Source organism: Mixophyes fleayi, chromosome 2, assembly GCF_038048845.1.
Source record: "Mixophyes fleayi isolate aMixFle1 chromosome 2, aMixFle1.hap1, whole genome shotgun sequence".
Taxonomy (NCBI): Eukaryota; Metazoa; Chordata; class Amphibia; order Anura; family Limnodynastidae; genus Mixophyes; species Mixophyes fleayi.
This window is the reverse complement of record NC_134403.1, coordinates 115,324,232-115,346,319: the sequence shown is the minus strand read 5'-3', so window position 1 is coordinate 115,346,319 and position 22,088 is coordinate 115,324,232. Positions and strand designations below refer to the sequence as shown.

General features: G+C 35.5%; 1 long non-coding RNA gene across 2 annotated transcripts; it reads left to right on the top strand.

The window, feature by feature from the left end:
• The first annotated feature begins 3,605 nt into the window (after positions 1 to 3,605).
• LOC142140201 (uncharacterized) lies at positions 3,606 to 20,680 on the top strand. 2 transcript variants are annotated; one of them, XR_012688330.1, is made up of 4 exons: positions 3,606 to 3,914; positions 5,986 to 6,052; positions 19,777 to 20,176; positions 20,207 to 20,680. It is a non-coding gene; the product is annotated as an uncharacterized LOC142140201 (long non-coding RNA). The 2 variants fall into 2 exon arrangements; XR_012688329.1 differs by lacking the exon at positions 3,606 to 3,914 and having other exon boundaries at positions 5,024 to 6,052.
• The last annotated feature ends 1,408 nt before the right edge of the window (positions 20,681 to 22,088 follow it).

Below are 22,088 nucleotides of genomic sequence, written 5' to 3'. Positions count from 1 at the left end.
TTCAATTATATAATTATCCAATACAGCAATCATTTGGGGCCACACAGTCCCTGATATTATTGGCAATATTGTAACATACGCAACCAAGGTGTAAAGCTCATCTTTGTCGCTGCAAACAACTTACTCAAGTCACTCAGTTAGACTATCTCAGGCTACCTGAGCTATAGACACCATCAGTTAATTAGTGGTAACAGAATAACCTATTACTTGCAGACTAGCCAATGAGACTGAGTAAGAGCCTCACAATCTAGAAACTTTTATTACTACAATGAAATTGTATAAATTGAACTTACTGTGTGTGAAAATTTTTATCAAAACAAAATTGATAACTATTTAACACACGTTTAGTGTTCAGCGTATTTGTATTTTTTTGATTGTGGATTTTATTTTATCTACAAGGATTAGTCACTCTATTACAGTGATACAGAATTTTTATTTATTTCTTCATTTATTTACATGTTTTTTGTAATTATATTGATTTTGAGTCACATTTAAAAAGATTCACATGTTTTGTAAGGTGTTATTATCTACTACACCATGACTTTTATCCCGCGTCTTTACATGTCACACGAGATTCAATTCAAAATAGAATAGAGCCGAACAGAGAAATTGTCCATATCTACGTTTCAATCATCATTTCTCCACCCACTGAATTGTGAGACTTTTTGTTTTTTTTTGCAAACTATTTTATTGAACATTTTGGACACGCATATGAATGATAAAAAAAATTCTTCTGATCTGCTGAACAACAAATGTTGTAGGTATTTTTTATTGAACTATTGAAGTGAACATTTTATATATCACATATGCCAATTTCATCTCTTTTGCATGTTTTCATTGTTTATATTAAGATTTCTGTCGATGAGATCTCTAGAGTAGAAGGCTGCATGTGATTGTTAGCACCAGGTTTCTAATTACATTGTTTGTTTTAAACTAGATAACTATACGTGTTATATGAAAATATTACTATAAATTATATATCATTTTAATGATAGTGTCTCTCTAATAACTGAACAGGTCCATTTGAAATTGACATACTGTATGATGCTAGATCAAAGTCCATCTTGAAACATGTTTTTTTCTTGGTAACCAGTGATGGCTCCCATGATGTTAACATGTTCTTAACCAGGAGACAAAATCACAATCACAAAGCAGAAATGTTCAAAAACAACTAAACAGGTCCATATAAAACCCTGCATTGCCACAATTGTAATCCACACACAAGTGCAGTTATTTAGATTACCTACCCTCTGTACAAATATAGTAGTCTCTTCTTACACCACATGGAGTAAGAAACAATATATTACACAGGTAATACATATACAATATGTCTAATCTAATATATATATATCTAATATATAAATGCTTAGTGGCGTCTGTCTGTGTGTGTGTGAAAAAAAAACAACAAGTTGCAGCGCCACCTGCTGGGCAGAGTTATACACTGACCTACTAAATTCTTAGTGTGTGTGGGAAAAAAATTAAAAAAGGGCTGAAATTTGGTAGGGCTCAAACTCATTTTCGTGAGGTAATTTTACCTCATGAACACACATGTGTAGAGGCGTGCGTTAGTGTGTGTGTGTGTGTGTGTGTGTGTGTGTGTGTGGAAAAAACTATTTTCTCAGAAAGGGCTCATCCAATTGACCTGAAATTTGGTATACTGACATTATTTGACAAAAAAATTAGAATAGTCAAGCCAGTTAACTTCCATAATCCCCCCTTCCCCCCGTGGGAGGGGTAGTAAAGGCTAAATTTACGAGTTGAGGGCTCAAACTCATTTTCGTGAGGTAATTTTACCTCATGAACACACATTAAAAAGGCCGCTTGCGTCGGGAACTAATGCTCTCCCCCTGAGGAGGCCTGGGCTAGGTCCAAATGCATGACAATAACCTTTTTAAGACCTTAAATAGCTTGATTTGACTAGAATGCACGAGTATCATGCACGGGTTAACTTGTATATATATATATATATATATGTCTTGATAAAGGGCTGTGTGGAGCCCGAAACGTTGACCAATTTTTAATTGAATGAATACTTTAACATTCTGGAAAAGTCCTGTGAGTGCCTCCTAATTATACTATTTTGTACATTCATGTTATTGGAGTTCCTGCATCCAGGCTGGAGAAATATCTACAAACGTGAGGGCCTTTCCTGGTATGTGTTTTATATATATATAAATATATATATATATATATATATATATATATATATGTAAGCTCAGGTAAACAATGTGGGCCTAATTCATTAAGGAAAGTAAAGCAAAAACCATGTTGCATTGGAGGGGAGGTAAATTGAAAATATGATGATAGATTTATAGGTGGGGTAGAGCATGTCCTAGATCAACTTTAAATATTAATGTAAAAATCAAGTGATCAGGTATTTGTGTGCTACATGAAAAAAACAGCCTATTTTCCTTATGTGCAAAATAATAAACTAATTTGCACCCCTATCATTGCAACATGGGTTGTCCAGTAGAAAACTTACTCTTTATCTTGCCTTACTCTCCTTAATGAATCAGGTCCTATATGTGTAAATACTGAGTTCTGATGTCAGCACTTATAATTACTATTGAGTTCTTATATCTTCATTAGATAACCTTGTGTACTATAAGGAATAAATTACAACATACTGTAAGTTAGTACATATATAAGAAGTTACTTCTGAATTCTACGACCTGTTTAAAACCATTCATATGGCCAAGCATCTACTTGGAGCCTTGTAATAACTTTAAAATTCACAGCAGAGAGTATATTATCCCATATATCTCATATGCATTCCCAGGTTTCTTGTCTGTCTTTACTCCTCGCTTTGCATGTCAAGGTTAGTGCCTAAGACACTGATTAAAGTAGACTACTCTGTCAAACATACTGTAGACCAAAAAGATCACAGTATGATGACTTTGATGAATTTAGCCCTGTGTGCCACGAACTATGATTGAAAGGTAAAAGTGTTTATTAGAACCTGTTATAGACATTAGCGTTAGGTATAAATTTAGATTCCCAACACAAAACCACTGTTGATGGTTGTGATTAAATGTTGTGTCATTCTATCCCCAAGCTTTTCTGCTTCTTCACTTCAGGGGATATCAACACTAGTAATTGTCAGGCAAGGCGCAATTGATTATCCTCAAAATTTGTTCTAGCTATTGACCATAATGGAATAAAAATTGTGCCTCTAAATTATTCAGAATGAAAACATACACAGGAGAAATCGATAAGGCACATCTGATGTAAAAGGCAAATTAAAAGCAGCTATATACGAACGCTAAAATCTGCTTATCCATGAAGTAGAACAGCTCTTGCTTCACAAAAAGTGTATATTTATCTAAACATGTTTGATTGCCTGCTTCATTATTATTGAATTATTGGTGCATCAAATGAATATATGCCATAGTGCGTTATCTGACATTTAAACGAATAGATCCTGAGTATAAATGAAATACAAAGTAATAAATATACACTGGTATAGAAACAAAAATATTAATAGATAATATAATTGCTTAGCGCATGTACGGTAGATATGTCATGATGCTCACCAGTGGTCTTTTGTGGTCCTAAAATCCTTAGCCTTGATTATCTCATTTATTTTGATTAGAACCTTTTTATAACATATACAGTATGTGGATATTATTCTAGTTTATTATTGACTATTGTTCATTTTGTATTGGATATTTTATTTCTGTAACGTCTACAGTGATCCCAGACTCTCCACCCATCTGCATTAAAGTGCAGCTCTGATGTTGCACGATGATATGAGGTTGCTCTAAGGAGTCAAACAACTCGCAGAAATGAAGTGATATACCCTAGGGAATGCCAAAGAGTCTGATTTGTAGAGAAAGGAAATAACTCCACTTTCCCAGATGAAAGTTATGTTACAAATCAATAGACTACATCAATAATAATTACGCAGTTCAGAGGTGTGCATTTTGCATTTTTTGCTGAATCTTATTATTTTATATGAAAAGAAGCTGGCTATGTAAATGAGCAATCAAAGCTATTAAAATGCCACAGTGAACTTCAAGGATTGGAAACTGAAAGTGCTGATGTAGGAGTAACGGAGTTTAGGAACTGACTCATTACTCGCTCAATGTGGCTGCAAGATGAGGAAAGATAGGGATTTTGAATTTGTGGTCAAGATTAGTATTTAGGTTTAGGGCTATCTGAGATAATTTTCACACCACATAGTACAACACTAGTAGTGAAATTACCGGGTGTACAGAGGGGACCGGAGGTGAGGGCATTGCCAGGTCGCCCCCCTCCGAAGCCCCCACACTTCCAAGTATTTGTGTGCTTCATGACAAAACAGTCAGTATTTTCCGTACATGCAAAATAATAAACTAATTTGCACCCCTTCCATTGTAAAATGGTTTGTCCAGGATCAAATTTACTCCTTTATTTGCATTGCTCTCCTTAATGACTCAGGCCCACTGTTTCTAAGATTTTATTTAAATAAATGCTGAAAGCAAATCTGATTTTTCTAGATATAAAACGTGAAGATACAATGCGTTGTTCACTCTCATCCTGACTTCCCAGTGTGGCTTTGTTAAATAGGGAAGTGAAGACCAACATAGAAATGGAGAGGAACACTAAACACAAATCATTTTCAGACTGGATCATTTTCTGTATGAAGTCATGCTTATTAATTGTCTGTATTATCTAGATCTCAAACCTCCCTACATTGGTGTTAAAAAAATCAGCGCAAGATTTAGCTAAACCCCTGGTCTGCCAAATCAGGTCAGCAATCTTCCCAGCCATGTCCTTTGTCTGCCTATTCATACCCAGACCAAGCACCAAAAGTGAGAAACTCCACCTCTGTTGTGTATGACAATTCAGGACTGTCCCAAAAAAATCTGGGCTAATGGGGATTATGAGATATTATTCTGATAACTATATCTCATTATAGCTATGATAATAACAATAACAATTAATATTATTATATGAACATATGTTTTTACTGAGTCACAGTTCTCTACTTATCAATTCTCACAAAAAAATTGCCCATCAACAGAATTGTGAATAGTTTTAAGATACAGATAATTATATTTCCTTTTTCATGTATCCATAAAGATAATAAAAAAGGCCTTTGTTTTAGCTCAAAAAGCCACTGTGGGGGCATCATACAAGATCACAATAATGGCACAGGTGGCATTTTTCAAGTATTTGTGCATCTACCAAAAATAGTCTTTGTGTTATTGCATACCTTTCAAAACCTATATATATTCACTAATTAATATACCTCTAAAATATATTGTTATTTTATAAGAAATTGGATAGAAAAAAAAATCAAATGTGTCAATGTGTACTTGCCGAGCCAAAGCCATGAATGAAGTGCCAGTTTCCACAATAGATAACTTCCTGCATCTGAAAATAACTCCAGACATCATAGCTGAACACTTTGGTCAGCTCAGAGTTAATATCCTTAATAAAAATGTTTAAAACCTGAAACAACTTACTGGTGAATTGATCATTATTAGTAAAAACGGTTAACACGTTACATTTCTTCTTTTATACAGAGTAGGCAAAATCTCATTTGCGATTGTCATTACATTAACGGTAGTTCTAAGACATTTGTTTTAAACTGATAGCACATTCTATCTCTTTAGCACTGTTATCTCTCAGAACAAACCCAAAAGGTGGCCATCCACATTATTCCATCTGTGCAGTTATTTTAGATTTCCTTGTTAATCTAGACATTACACAGCAATAGTATTCATTATTAAACAGATAAACAGCATTGGATTATTTTTCTCACTGCTAAATAGCTAGTTGTTGTGACATATTCCTACAAAACACATCAAATCAATGTTGGAACTGTTTGTTCCACTATATATGTTGTTTATTTTTTTTTTTGCCCTTTTACTGATAGAGGAATGATTAGGGGGACTCTGATTCATTTCACACATGATGCCCAGATATGCATTTAAAGGGCACTTGATAACCTCTGCATTGACTTGTTGGAAAATAACACTTCTGCCATTCATTTAGTAGGCTGCATTCAGCAGGCAGTTCTACAGATGCTAAGCATTCCATCCTGAAGGCTCCACTTTATCATCAGGTAATTAGTATTTTCATTAACTTGCTTATTGTCAAAGAAAATGAGCCTTGATCATCTAATTTTTCCTCAATGAGTTGAATATTGTAATATATCTATAATTAATGTGCTTTATGCCACAAACGTGTAATGGAGTAGAAATGGGAAGCTGCTCCCAGCAGTCACTGTCAGTAAATGTTTGATGAATAAACAGAGTCTTTCTAATGGGAATGGTGGCAACGTTTACAATCAGAGACAATAAAGACTTTATTAACATAGTTAAAAAGTATTATGGGAAATAGAATGGAACACAACAGTATATCAGTTCACTGTGTGTGTGTTTATGTGTATGATGTAAATATTACTGTCCTACTGACTGTATGTTTGATGTAGACTGCATGTTTTTGCTTATCCATTTGATGTATCTTATAAACTTTTTAACTTGTTTAGTTTCGCTTTCATAGTTTTAATTTATGCCACTTACTTATCATGGAGTATACAATTTGTGTGTTCCATTGTTTGCTTATATTTATATTATTAAGTTTTTATTATGACTAGTTTAAGTGTTTTGTTTTCTTTCCTAAACATAATGCAAGAAATACATTTATCTTTTCATTCCCTAGAGGTTGCTGCAGAAAAACACGTTTTAGGTGTAGAAACATGTTGAATTCCCAGCTGGATTTTGTGAAGAAGAGGCAAAATTAACAAATAATGTTATATTTAATTATGAAACTCAGTATGAGAAATATTTACATCTAAAGCAGCACATAAACATATAAAAAAAACAATTCACAGGATGTAACTCCTTGTTATCTATACTGTTGAAATATATCCAACTTATCCTGCTAATTAGAAAAGTATACTTTCTAAGATCAGACAGCTCTTAAATATAATATTTTATACCAACTACAATTGTGTTGATACATTCAAATATTAACTACAGTGTAATTACATTTCAATAAACACTTCCAAAAATAGTTGTGTTTGAACAGCAGTTATAAGGATTTGTTACCAGTGAAGCCTATTTTTCCAATGAGTAGCACTGTGTAGTGTTACATGTTGGTTGCAAAAGGTTATTATTATATAAAACAAGCAACAAACACATCTAAGTGCAGCATTTTTAGGAATATTTAGAATACAAACTAAGATTGGGATGTAGCAATTATGCCAATGTGTCAGTCCACAAATCCTTGCAGCATTTGTGTGCCATTTGGAATAAAATAATTATTAAATCAATTCCCGCTAATTTATATAATCTTGGTGCATGAGTAGCATGACTTTAATAATTAAATACTCCAAGGTAAAGATTCACAGTGGCAAAAACACTGACATTGGAGATATACCTGGCCTATATATAATAAACAGGTAATTACCAAAATAAAGCAAACACAGACATAAAGGGCCTCATTTAGAGTCGGACGCAAAGTCCATTATAGGCACATGGACCAAAAAACCACAATCACGAATGTACAGCAAGCACCATATCCGCCTGCATCTTGGATGCAATGTACACTTGCCACAGCCAGGGCCGGATTAAGGGAAGGGAGGCCCCTCGGCTAAGGGTACTGTGAGGGTCCCCCCAGCCATGAGTTACCTCCCGTGAACTTGCCTCCTTCCGTTGTTCCACTCCCTGTAGAAATTACGCGGCGCGCAGTAATCTCCTTACTGAGGAGATCTTGTGAGAGTGTGACTATGAGTCATGGTCTCACTCTCACGAGATCTCAGTAAGGAGATTACTGCGCGCCGCGTAAGTCCTACAGTGACAGCTGGCAGTTAACGGCATAACATTTGCTGTTAGCTGCCTGCCATTTTCCTTAAACAGCTGAGTCGGAGCCGGGGGCTGGGACACCCCCGACCCGATGAATGCCGGCGGGGCGCCCAGCTGCCCGAGGCGCCTGGGCTGTAGCCCCTCTAGCCCTATTGTTAATCCGGCTCTGGCGACAGCTTGTGGCTTACTATGAGGGAAAGGTCAGAACGCGGAATTGTGAAGGCGTGAACTTGGATAATTTAGACACAGGGGGTATGATCCCATAGGTAAATCCTGGACGCAGACACAACACATGTCAAAAAGGTCTAAAACTGTGCGGCAGGAATTAGGTGGCGCAAGTAATTAGCTAGCTGCACGGACAGCTTGCAGCTCGGTAGGGTATTATGAGTGGGATGCAGCTGGGGTTGATTGCCACTAATAATACCCTACCAAGCTGCTGCACACTCCCACTCCTCCACGTCTTAGACACACATTGCGTCTGACTCTACATGAGGCCCAAAGTGTGCTAGCAGGGCATTTGGCAACCACTAGTAAATGAGAACAACTGTTACAGGCCCTGGCATTGATTCAACCATTGTGTGGAACTCTATTGGCAGGATGCATAACATGAAATCACGCTTTAGTGTTTTAAGTGCACTGACAGCTGCAAAATAGTGACCAGACTGTAAACAGCAGAAATGTTCAGACCCTTTCCCATCTGCCAATGAGACAGAAATTTCTATCTAAAAAAAATGCTAATCTGTGCTCAGCAGTAAGAAACTAGTATCAGAGCATGTAAAATTAGTTACACGATATACAACTATGGGGCAAAAACCTTTTGCACTAGGACATTGTTATTTGTTTTAGCATTTTAAGTTACTCCTGTAGAGAAACATATTTAGCAGGTCACAAGCACCTGAAAGAAAAGTATAACTATAAACAGTAGGGATTTGTAATATTAAGCATTGTTTACAATATTTTTGTTAAATGTGTCACACACTGTTGTTTTGAAAACTATTTACCTGTGTTAGTTATATAGTGTGCCAGAATTAAAGTGGCATATTGGTAATCATTGATGACCCGGAATAAAAATTACCTTTCTCTTGATTTTCTTCATCTTGTGCCTTTTTTTGATCAATATACTGTAGAATACTTTGCCTAAATGGAAGCACCTGTGGATGAAGCAAACTGTTGTTTCTTCTGACGTTTGAATCTGGATTGGAAGGAGAGCTTCTGGCTAATGCATCCTTGTTTCAGTAATACAACTGATCCCACAGCAGGATACTCTATTGAACTTTAAAGGGCGATAGCATTTAGGGGGACATTCCCAATTTAGCAGGTTTAAGTATAGTGCTTTTATCTCCACAAAATGACTGCAATTTACGATAGGATACCTTTCGCACCATACAGAACATCTGATACAGGAAAGGGCATTTATGTTTGCACAATAGTAATATTAAGGATTTCATTTATAGAAGTTTATTTATATATCTGAAGTCAATTGCATACTATAATGAGCATCTCCATAAATCATTGATTTGTATTCATGTTGAAAAGATACTTTAATATATATATACCATAAAATATAATGAAACAAAACTAATATATGTAAAAAATATAACCTTTTCAGTTATGTGAAAAGTATAACAAATGTAGTTTTTTTTTCATATTTAAATAAACATGACTAAAATTACTTAATAATTTTTAATTCTGTATATGTAGCCCATGTTAATGAGAATGTTTACTTATGTTACCAATATTGACATTAGATATTAGTGTGTCCAAGGCATGCATTGAAATAAAGAGCGGGAAGGAGTATGATTAGAAACAAAGAAAAGCTAAGGATCAGGTGACATAGAGCACGACAGGGTGAGACAGTTGATACAGTTGGGTGGAGGAGAACAAGAGAGAAGGGGGAGGATATGTGAGAGGCAAGGAAGAGGAACATTGAGGAGAATTTATCAATAAAGTATAAGAAATGAGAGTGTTGTGACAGATTAAGATGACAGTGATTGATACAAATGGAGGATAAACTATAGAGAAATTTCAGACCACAAGGAAAAGTGATCTCTTACATAGTGTAATAGTACTAAAGTAATGGTTTATAAATAAGAATTATTAGTAGCTTAACAATCATATTTGTCAAGTGAAAGTTTAGGATTGACTAGATATAAATGAGGGAATTAGGTAATAATATCATATGAAGATTAGTTAAATTATATAGATTATATGTTGATTTCTGTATACGTTGAATGTATCCATTTCTGGGATATGCTGAATGATATCCACTACTGGTATGATATCCACCACTGTTGTTATTGTGTAATCAATGCTTTCCATAGCTATAATGAAATATATAATATAACACATATTTTTGGTGTCTGTGTGAATCTATCACATTGAATATTACCAGGGAACTATAGTGAGAGGTTGCCTGAAAATATTTAAGGTTTAAACCAGAGGTATCCAAACTCAGTCCTCAAAGTTCTACTAACAGTTCATGTTTTCAGAATTTCTGTCTGAAGAATCAGGTGGGATAATTACTGACCCAGCCAAATAAATTAACTCACCTGTGCATGATTAAAGAAATCCTGAAAACATGAACTGTTGGTTGACCTTGAGGACTGAGTTTGGACACCTCACGGTGGCGTAGTGGTTAGCACTTCTGCCTTACAGCACTGGGGACATGAGTTCAATTCCCGACCATGGCCTTATCTGTGTGGAGTTTGTATATTCTCCCCGTGTTTGCCTGGGTTTCCTCCGAGTGCTCCGGTTTCCTCCCACACTCCAAAAACATACTGGTAGGTTAACTGGCTGCTAACAAAATTGACCCTAGTCTGTCTGTCTGTGTCTGCCTCCGTGTCTGTCTCTGTCTGTGTATGTGTGTGTGTTTGTATCTTAGGGAATTTAGACTGTAAGCTCCAATGGGGCAGGGACTGATGTGAATGAGTTCTCTGTACAGCGCTGCGAAATTAGTGGTGCTATATAAATAAATGATGATGATGATCATCATGTTAACTTTTTCTGCAGATGACTGTCCTGTCCAATCATAGAGAGAGGCATTAGATAAAAGAGGTACCACTAGAAATGCTGCAATTTTATACTGTACTGTAAAGGCACTGAATATTTGATAATTGCTACTGATCAACATATTTTCCACCACTGCAATTCTTTCCTTCAATAGAAGGAATTAAATACAAACACACACAAACAACAACAACAAAAATGTACTCCAGTGTAACTTGCCAAATAACAAACATTCCATGTACTTGTTCAAATTCAGTGCTATAATTTTCTTTAATGGCTCTATTTTCACACATTGTAGTGGTAATGTACTTTCTGTATTTCAACTATTTAAGAGTAAAATGCATAAAGCAGGAAAATAAACGTGAAAATTAAAATATGTAAAAAACAAAACAAATAGCTAGAAATATAGCTGACAATTGCAAATAGTTGGTACAGTACGTAACAGTCCCCTTCTTATGTTAGTTATGGTAGAGGGGAGATAAAATGTAAGATGGACACATACAATATGCTATCATCCCTGATAAACTGTAAATAAGAGAAAACTGCTGGGTATATTGTTTTCTTTCCTGTGATGAACAAGCTTTGTGACTTCTCGCAGAATAGCTGTAATTGCGGAGTATAGAGTTTAGCAACAGAGTGAGTTCTGAAAGTTGTCCTCTACCACAGGAAAAAAGGTGAAATGAAGAAGATAAAAAAACAGACAGACAACTGTAAAACAGATGGAATAAATTGTAGATTAAATTGAAACATGGCCTAGTCCTCAGAGGGAGCAAAGACAGCTTTGTTGGCAAAAGAGAGGTTTAACACATGAGAATGCCTAGGTGTAATGAATGGGCTGTATAAAATGCAGAAGGAGCAATTTTATTGATCCAGAGTTTCCCGGTGTTTCTGATTGTATGGTAAATGGCTTGATATTGCCACATTAACACTTGCATGTGAGTGCTACAAAGCTTTAGGTGACACAGTTGGTGAAATAATGGCAAATGCTTCCATGTGGGAAAACTTAGACCAAAAATGATGCACTTTCCTAAATTATGCCCAAGATCATCAAATTTAATTAATGCATTTAATGCCATTAATTCAAGTGAAAAGAATAAACATCAACAGTGAAGAAGTAATGTATGTGCAATATGTTATGCATCCTCAATGAATATTAGATATGGTTAACAAATTGACAAAATATTTAACTAAAGAATTTGACTTAGTGGTTTGATCAATAAAGTCATATATAATTTCAGAGGCATTTTCCATATGCAGATAATGCACCTATCTCCAAAGCAAATAAGAGAACAGCATGCCAAATGATTTCACTAAGGGCATAGACTATAGAGATATAGGACCTCATTTAGAGTCGGACGCAAAGTCCGTTTAAGAAGTGTAGGAGTGGGAGTGTGCCGCAGCTTGGTAGGGTATTACGAGTGGCAAGCAACCCCATTTGCTTCCCACTCTTAATACCCTATTGAGCTGCGAGCAGTTCCTGCAGCTAGCTAACGTTTGCGCCACCTAATTCCTGACGCACTGCTTTAGCCCTGTTTTGACATGTGTTGTGTCTGCACCTCACTGCGTCTAGGATGTATTTACATGGTCACGCCTTCACAATTCCGCGTTCCTCCCATTCTCTCGTAGTGAGCCGCAAGCTTCGCAAGTGCTAATTGCGTCCAAGATGCAGGCGGATATGTTGCTTTCTGCACATGCGTGGTAGTGTTTTTTGGTTAGATGCGCCTAAAACGGACTTTGCGTCCGACTCTAAATGAGGTCCATACTGTACATAAATGAAGAAAAATATAGTACTCATTCAGAAGTCACAGATCACAAAGGTATTTTTTGTTTCAGCGGCCCAGTGAGCTTTCAGCTGTGGCCACCAGATCTTTTCTGGTTTATTGAACCCATGCTGACTGCTACCTCTGCCACTTTTGCACCATGTGATAGGAGAATGAAGAGGGAATGCAGGTCAGAGGAGAAAAAGGGAGTGCAGTATAGTCAGCACCAAATAATCTCCCTCCCTACTTTACAGGAAAGACTGTAATTCTGTATCCTGACTGACTCACTGATAAGGTAAATGTACTTTTTGGACAGTGAGTAGGCATGGGTAGAGGCATGTGGCTGGTGTGATTGGCATGTGGAGTTTTTAAGTAATGCACGAAAGTCGAAAGGGGGTTTTGGAGCACATGCATAATCTGAGGTCGTATGGGCCATTTTGTAGCAAGTGAGAGGTAAATTTATATTTTGATTTTTGGACTCTTCAATGCATGCAGAGAGGAGAGAGTGAAAGAAGGGAGACGAGGAAGAGATAGAAGGAGTGTCTGTGGTTTAATGTATTGTTTTAACATATTTCTAAGATTAAGGGTGAAAATTAGAGTTATCATTCCTTACTCAAGTTAGTCTTGTCTAAAGAACAGAAATATAACACATATTTACTTTTTTACTTAGTAATAGGATTATTATTAAACATGAAATACACATTACATTTTGCAGCCTACAGGCTGTTTGACATCATATGACAACTCAGCAATAATATATTCCAATGACAGCAGCAGTATAAAAAAACACTATGCACCAGTTACTGATATAGATAATCATCACATTCTGACAAGATGTTACAACCTTCATTGTACCTACATATACGTTGCATTACACAATATTTAGTGATTAATTATTTTGCAAGTTGTAATCTTACTACAATAGTGAAACTAAAACAAAAGACAAACAATGTTAGTAGTATGAATAATATTCTTCTCAGACTTCTGCTACGTATGTCACTACTACATTATTTACTATAAGTGTACCACATATACATTAAATCAAAAAGCCCAGGTTTACTGACAAATTATTGCCTTTAACTTACATGAAATGCATGTTTCTGTTATTCCTACAATGCCGCAAACATTGGATATTTAAAACCTAAGTTATCTATATACATATATTATATATATATATATATATATATATATATATATATATATACATATATATATATGTATATATATATATATATATATATATATTAAGTTATCTATATATATGTAGCAAATTCATCAAATTCGTTTTTTTATATTGAATTACAACCAGTTTTTATTTCATAGCTTCATGACTTTCTGTAGCAAATGACATAAATAAAATAATCTGAATTTGTTGCATGTGCCGGTTATAGTATGCAGTGGGAGAATACTTACATTTCTACTTGTTGCAGTCATGAATCTGAATATGTCGCCAGTTTGAAAGCTTTATTGCACACCAAATGTACTTGAATAAGCATCATATTAAGGAGAATCTAGAGGACGTGATGGACTGAGAAATATGTTTTATGAAAAGCTCCATAAGACAGGCACATGTAACACAGTAAGAAAGGATACACATTTTGGCAGAAACATAGAAAGCAAAGCTTTAGGGCCTGGATTACAGTTCAACTTAAAGATGTCCCGTTTGTGCAGATGCATCTTTGCTTATGCACACATTTACATGTCTGTATTTTGTGATCTTAACATATATGTAACCTTAAATACAGCTTGCAGATGGTCCCGCAGAAAAAATATGATAGCTCCAAATGCAACAATTAATTCCAAATCTTACATCCGGTTTATGTAAGTACAAAATTTGCAACTAACATATTTCATGATCAGAGAGACTCCATTGCATTTCAAAGGGACATGCATAACTTGGCTCTGTACACCCTTGCAATAGTGCTCTTGAAAATGAATGCCCCTTCTCTGCCTCCCCAAGCACAAGGGGCAGATGTGCAAGATACATTCAACTCCAAACTTCACAAGTTGTGCACACGTGCAAGGTGGTAATTTTGCACCAAGAAACATCTTTACATCATGTAAATGCACTTATGTGCAATATTAAATCAGTACTTAGCCAATTTTACTATTTTTTATAGTCCATTTATTAAAAGAGAGCACATTTAGAAACCTGTGTAATTATTGTACATTCTATATTAATGTTTGTCATGTTAGAGTTTTTGCATTTAATTTGCATTTGCATGACTTAACAGCTGATATTCTACAGTTTCCCTTATTGCAAGTGAATGTAACTATGTTGGTAGTGGGCATTCCAGTGAGGAGAGTGCTTGGCATTATGTATTAGTATAATTATAATTTAGTTATATTAAAGTCTATGTATAAGTCCTTCTTGTAGAATTGTGTGGTTGTCTTTTGGATGTTCTCACTGTAATAGTTTGGGCATTTCTCCTCCATTGGGATCTATTCAGTAGAACTGCAGAATTCAGAGACACAGGTGTACACTCACACCAGCATGCGAGATCACCAGAAAATAACCCGTACCCTACAGAAATCAAGTCGTACAAGGTTGGGGAGGATCTCCCCTATCCTAGCATCAATAAATTTAAGAATACCCTTATTTAAGAGTCCTCGCAATCAAATGATGTGGCCCCTTAGTAGTTATTGTTTAATGATCACATGTGATCAACAGACATTAATACTCTGCAGAAATCATTATGGATCTCATGGTGTGGGAGGGTTTTGTAATCCCCATTCTGGCTCCAAGAAATTATGGAGACCAACAGTTGCCGATCCTGGCTCCAAGAAAGAGGGGACAATCCTGTTTTAAATGATGTGTCCTCTTAGTAGTTATTGACTGGTGATCATCAGACAATAACACCCTACACTACAGAAAGCATTAACAAGTCCAGAGATAGGAGGTTCTAATGCTCGGATCTCCCCCATTCTGGCTTTAATATACATAGGGGTACCATCAATTAATGCATTAGGTTGTCTTTTAAACATGGGCTATATTATTCCTACACATTTTATACATTTCATTCATGACTGTACAAAATTGCTTATTTTATTATGAAAGTCTGTGTGTAGAATGCAGCTTTTTTTGCTGTTTTGGCAAAGTTGAGTGATGTTAAAGCAAGAACCACAAAGTACTTCTTGGTGGTGTTTAGAAAAAAATACACAAACATGCTTTTAGTTTAATTTAGTTGTAAAAAGCCACCCAACTTTTTGGGCCATATTGGATAAATTTTCTTTGGCGTGATATTATCTATAAGCAAACTGTATATTTTCAAAAAATTCAAAGTCTGCTGAAAGATACAAGGTATAATTGTGCATGTACTGCATAAACAAATGACTGATATTGATGTTGGAATGTGACCAACCCAAAATATTCCAAAATAGGCTCAGCACATGGGTGAGGATAGCATCAGTGGCAAAGGGGTTTATGGAATTCTGGTGGATATCAAAACATGCTACTTCACTAGGTAACAGCACACATATTGAGCAGAAGATGGTAACAGTTTATAATGATTTAGTCACTGCAACTACAATGTTTGAAGAAAAATATATGACCAAATGAATTACTAGATATAGAGATCAGATTTTCCATAAAAATGAGGAGGGCAAAAAACAAAACATGATGCATATTTTGTTCCACTTATCAGTCCTGATTCTATATACTGGACTGCTTACTGGACTGCACATGAAAAATTTGACTGTTCAGCAAGCAGGAAAGCTAGACATGAAATTCAAAGTTTTGAATCCAAGGGGCAGAATTAATTTGTGGGCCGTGCACTAATACCGTAACTATGGTAATAACTGCACATTATTACCATTACTACGGTAATTTCAGTGCTGATTTTTGCTCGCAGCTCTATGAGCCGCGAGCAAAAATCCACGTTAAAATTACCGTAGCAACAGTAATAATGGTCAGCCTGCGAAAACAATGGGGGGAATTGAATCTGCCCCCAAATGTGAGTATGGCTAATTGCCCATCTGTTTTGCCTCAAAATACAACTTTATATTATGATATTTATTTATATTGATGAACAATGGTTTGCAAATCGTTTTATTCATTTAAACTTTATTTAATATTTTTTCTTCCTATTGTGAAAATACATATCCCAGCATACTCTGGCAGCCATTGATTGGAAGGGCATGTTGGAACATGTAATTTCACAATAGTAAAGATACAGTTTAATTAAATAAAACGCAACCCAAACTGTTTTTACCACCATTATTAAAATCATGATGATCTAATGGGAATTTTTTCTATCTTTGCAATCCAATGGGAAATTCTTCTGTATTTGTAATCCAATGGGAAATTCTTTTGTATTTGTAATCCAATGTGAGAATTCCTCCCACTATAAAGCTGACACATCTACTCACCATGAATGCTCATCACTGAATAACTTTTCAATGAATATTCATATTCATTCTACAAATGTTCATATTACACTTAAACACAATATACAAATCTATGCTGTTTTCATTTTCAATTTATATGGCCCTTACAAACAAATACATTATTTACACTTAAATGGATGAAGCTCACCCTTCAACAGAAATGAAGCATGGACCTAGATGGATATATATCTTGACTTCCCTTACCCCCCCTTTAGTTTTATTATTTTCTTCTACAAGCTCAACCCCCATTTCCTCCAATCCCCCACCCCTCTCCTCAACCTTTCCCTTCCCTGGTCCCTTCCCCTTTCCTACATTTATATAGAAATAACCAACAACATGGTACTTATCCCAGGCCAGATTCTGGTATTAGATTCAGATCCAGGCATTACCTGGCAGATGCCAGACAGCTGTATTTCACTATTTTGCAATAAGCTACTTTGGAACATGCTCCCTAATCTACAAAGATATCTAGTAGCACATGTATAGACTCTATTTTGTTTTTAGCTACATAAATTATATGCGATAAGGTAATATTTAGAAGTCCAATATCTAATGGTAATTGTTTTTCACTCTATGTTCCTGTTGTTGTCGAAAATAAACAGATTTTAAAGAAATGAAGCCTGAAAGGAGACATTAGTTTATTTTTTTTGGGTTTTAAATAGAAAAATTTCATGAAATTCATTACTTCTCCAACACAACAATATTGTTCTCTCACTCATATGTGACTTCAAGAACAACTAAAAGAAATACTGGTATAGAAAAAAATATGCATGCCACAATGGTTAGTATACAAAAGAAACATAAAAATGATAAATCAATGCCATATATTAAAATATAGCCTCAATATATTGTAAAGGGTAATGTTCATTTATAAAGCAATGTTTTCATAAAATAGTTTCCCAAAAACAATAAAATAAAATGTCACCACCATGAGTTCAATTCCCAACCATGGCCTTATCACACTCCAAAAACATACTGGTAGGTGTATTGGCTGCTATTAAATTGACCCTAATCTGTGTGTCTGTGTGTGTGTATGTTAGGGAATGTAGACTGTAAGCTCCAATGGGGCAGGGACTGATATGAATGAGTTCTCTGTACCGCTGTGGAATTAGTGGCGCTATATAAATAGCTGCTGCTGCTGATATTAGAATTGAAGATATTTGAGATAAATATCAATTGTGTTTTATCAATTGCAGACCACATAATTTTTTTTATAAAACATTTTTATTGAAGAAATACATAATACAATAAAAGCTGTGTCACATTAACAATCACTTTCAAGTACAATCAACAGACATGTACATATATAGTATTTCATATTTTGTGGACACGGTCAAGGAGACTCGTCCATGTTGGGTCTTGTTCTTGTCTTCATAGATAACATCCTAACTATCTCATATACAGATATTCCCAGCATAGATAAGTTATGAATTTAAGAAAATTAACTTTATTATTTTACAGGACATTGTAATATCCCCCAGGGGAGAAAGCAAACAGTAAACCTCTTTCTCTCCTTCATATACCAAATAACTATAAAAAAAACCTCAAGGTGCAGAGAAACCAGAAAAAGAAGATAGGCTTACATTAATCTCCTATATGGAGATTGGGGAGTCTTGGAGAAATACTCTAGTTTCAAACCAAAGCATCTGGTAGAAATATTCATGTATCTGTATTCGCATCGGGATGGGTAGGATGTTAATATAGCTTTCCCAGGTTTCAAATAACTTATGAGTTAATGTACCGTTCTGGAGGGATGCCTCCAGCCAGTCCATCCGCAGGAGAAAAATAATTTTTTCTTTAAACAAGTCGAGCGCTGGAGGAGAGATCTGAATCCACATATGGAGAACAGATTTCCTAGCCGGGGCAGATATTACCATAAGTAGCCTTCTTTCCCCTGCGAAAGTCCGCGTATCGGGAGGTGGAATTCCCAAAATTGCCCATTCAGGAGTGAATGGCAGGTAATTTACTAAATCTGCAGTCGCAAATCTCCATACCTGGGTCCAGATGGCCTTAATCACAGGACAAGCCCATAAACAATTATATAAATCCGCCTGGGGGTCAGCACATTTGGGGCACCTAGAGTCTGCTGAGAGAACAATGATATTTCTACGATTAGGTGAGAAAGATGTTAAGGAACATTTCGGCATACATGGAGGCTGGAAAGAGTTTAATCAAGTTAGCCAGTTCCCTCAACAATATCTGTTCTGTTAATCGAGGGAAATAGTTTAACCACCTACTCAGACCTGAATTACTTTTAGTGTGATCTATAATGGTTCTCAGAAAGGTATATTTAGAGGATATGGCTCCTCGTTTGGAGGGGGTGGCTGGTAATAAAGGTTATTACTGGATTTATCCCAGTCAGCTGCTTTGAAAAGGGAGATCACCTCTCAGGCGTAATATTGGGCTTGGATAAGAAAAAAAGGCTGCATGGTCCTAAAAAGGGGAATAATTCCAGCGCCCCAGCGGTGTGGTGTTTTCCTGGTCCTATCCAATAATTGTCCAACCGTCCTCTTTCTGATTTTTAAAAGGTTGATAGCAGAAGCAATAGTCTACAGTCTATTGCATTGTAAATAGAATAGATAAGCCAACATGTAAACTTATGTCAAAGAAGAGGAATATTTACATGTTCAGTACGTGGGCTTTATTGAATGATTTTAAGCCAGGAACACTTTGTTTTAATACGGCACCAATTTTAATGTGTAACATGAGTTTATGGATTATAGTCTTAAATGGCTGGATGGTGAGTTATTTTTAAGTAAAATACAGTAAAATTATAGTAGTTATTAATTTTAAACTTATTATTTTTCTATTTATTTTTCACTATTTAGGCTTTTTTTATGCAAGCGATAGAGGGGGACACACACGGCAGAGCTGAAGGTAGAAGGAGACACATGGAAGAGCTGAAGGCAAAAGGAGACACATGGAAGAGGAAAAGAGTGGAAATAGTGGGGTAGAGCTTTGTTCCGCCAGGCAAAAAATGACACCATAAGACTGTTTAGATTGATCAGAAGACAGAAGCAAGGTGATCTGCGGATATAGTCCTAAAGGAGGATATAGTTATACTTATTAGTAAGCCATATCCTATGTGGACTGAATAAAGTCAGACATGATGTGGTTCTGTGTGATATTACCTGCTATACATACTGTAGACCCCAATAAAAGCTGGGACTAAAAACTAAACATATGTCCACAACTAGCAACATATGAAGTCTAGAATCTCAGTTCCTGGTATGTGGCCAGGGCCATGGTTACTGAGAGGAACTGCACATTCTTGAGCAAGAGTAGACATTTTAGAAAAAAATATTATATTGTAATTCCCTAAATATTATCCCATAACAGTTCTAAAGGAAAGTGTAAAAATTGGTTTATAAAAGCAAATAAAAAAAATCTCATTACATGAGCCTAACTTACTGTTGTGCAGTTGACGGCCAATTGTACTAAACATTCATATTCCATCACGCTAATCACAGACAAGGTCATCTGCATTATACTTGCCTGTGTATACTGGATTTCAATGTATTTTTTTGTTGACATAATCTGCGGAAGTAACATCATCTGTTTTGATGAGAGATAACCCAATAACACAGTAATCCCAATAACACAATATTTTTTTCTTTTAAAATCAATATTTTGGTCGTTCCTACAAAATAACAGCATCCACTCTATGTAAATGTTGCTGAAAGCAAGTTAGAATTAATTTTCTGAGTAAACAAAGCTGTTCTGAGATGTGTGGAAAGTACAACTATAATTTGGTCTCTTTTAACTCTCTCCTACTTCTCATAGCTATATCTCTAAACCCACTTAAATTCACCCATGTATGTCATATGCAAATGTGTAGAGTTTGCATGAATACCAATACCATTTGTCCCTTTATCCTATGACCATCTACTAATATTTCTTTCTTCTCTGCTCTGTGCATAATGAAAGATCCCTCCCAGCTTCCATGCTACAATTTTTCTCCTTACCCATCTAGACTATATTACAGTATCTTATTCCTCTCCATTTCGGCACACTTATTTCCACATCAACATCTGTCACAATTGTTAACTTGTTGACTGAAAGATTGTGTAAAGAGCAGGATCCTCCATAGCACAGAGCAGTGATGTGAGTCTCCTGTCACACTGCAGCAGGAAGTCTTGTCAAACACTTTTGCATTAAACTAAGTTCATATATCCAACTCGTTCATTTCCTGTATGGATTGTTTTTATCACAATATTTACTATTATTCTATTATTTTTGCATTCATGTTCCCAAGAAATATTTTTGTTTTGTTTCAAGAAAATAATATTTTAAAACCATTGAGAGTGCTGTAAATGTTATTATCTTTGCTGTTTAATTTGTATTTAATTTAAAATCTAGATGAAAAAGGTTTAACAAATACTGCAATAGAAAAAATGTATTTGAACATTTCTTTTAAGAGATATTTTCTTGAGATTTTTCTTTCAAAGTCAATACATATGGGACCAGTAAGATGTCAATTGTGGCACAGAAAAAAAAATCTGAATTAGTCACACTGGTGCACAGGGCTCTGCATCAATAAGTAGTTCTGTAGTAGACCATTGAATGGAAGCCCATTTCCCTCTTAATCCAGATGAATAATTAATGATAATTATCATGCTGCCGTTATTATATGTGATAACAATATATCCGTAAGGTGAATAAATTCAATCTGCTTTCATCCGGAAACTGCAGTTCATAATACTGGCAAAAATATTGATATAATTATTTGCAATAATGGTCAGGAAAAGCTTTAATGTTGAAATGGAATTTCAGAAACGTGGAGGAATGAGGATACATATCTCTGTATCATATAGTAATTGCTTTGTCCTTGTGAAAGAACTCAATTGGAAATACATGTTAGACATTTATCAGTGCTTGTGATGTGTAATAATGGCAACTTTATCATGTTAGTGAGTGGCAAAAAACATGGGCAGGATAACTTTGGGTTGATAAAAATGTTATTGCTGGATGGTAAAATAAAAAATAATCTCCATCTGTGCTGAAACACAGCTTGATTTTTTAAAAAAAAGTTTTTTCACTTTCTTTTATCAAAGTTTAACAACAAAAAAAGCGACAAATTATTACAATACATATTCACAAATGCAGGAACAGATTGGGAACGTAAAGTGGCCCTGGAAAA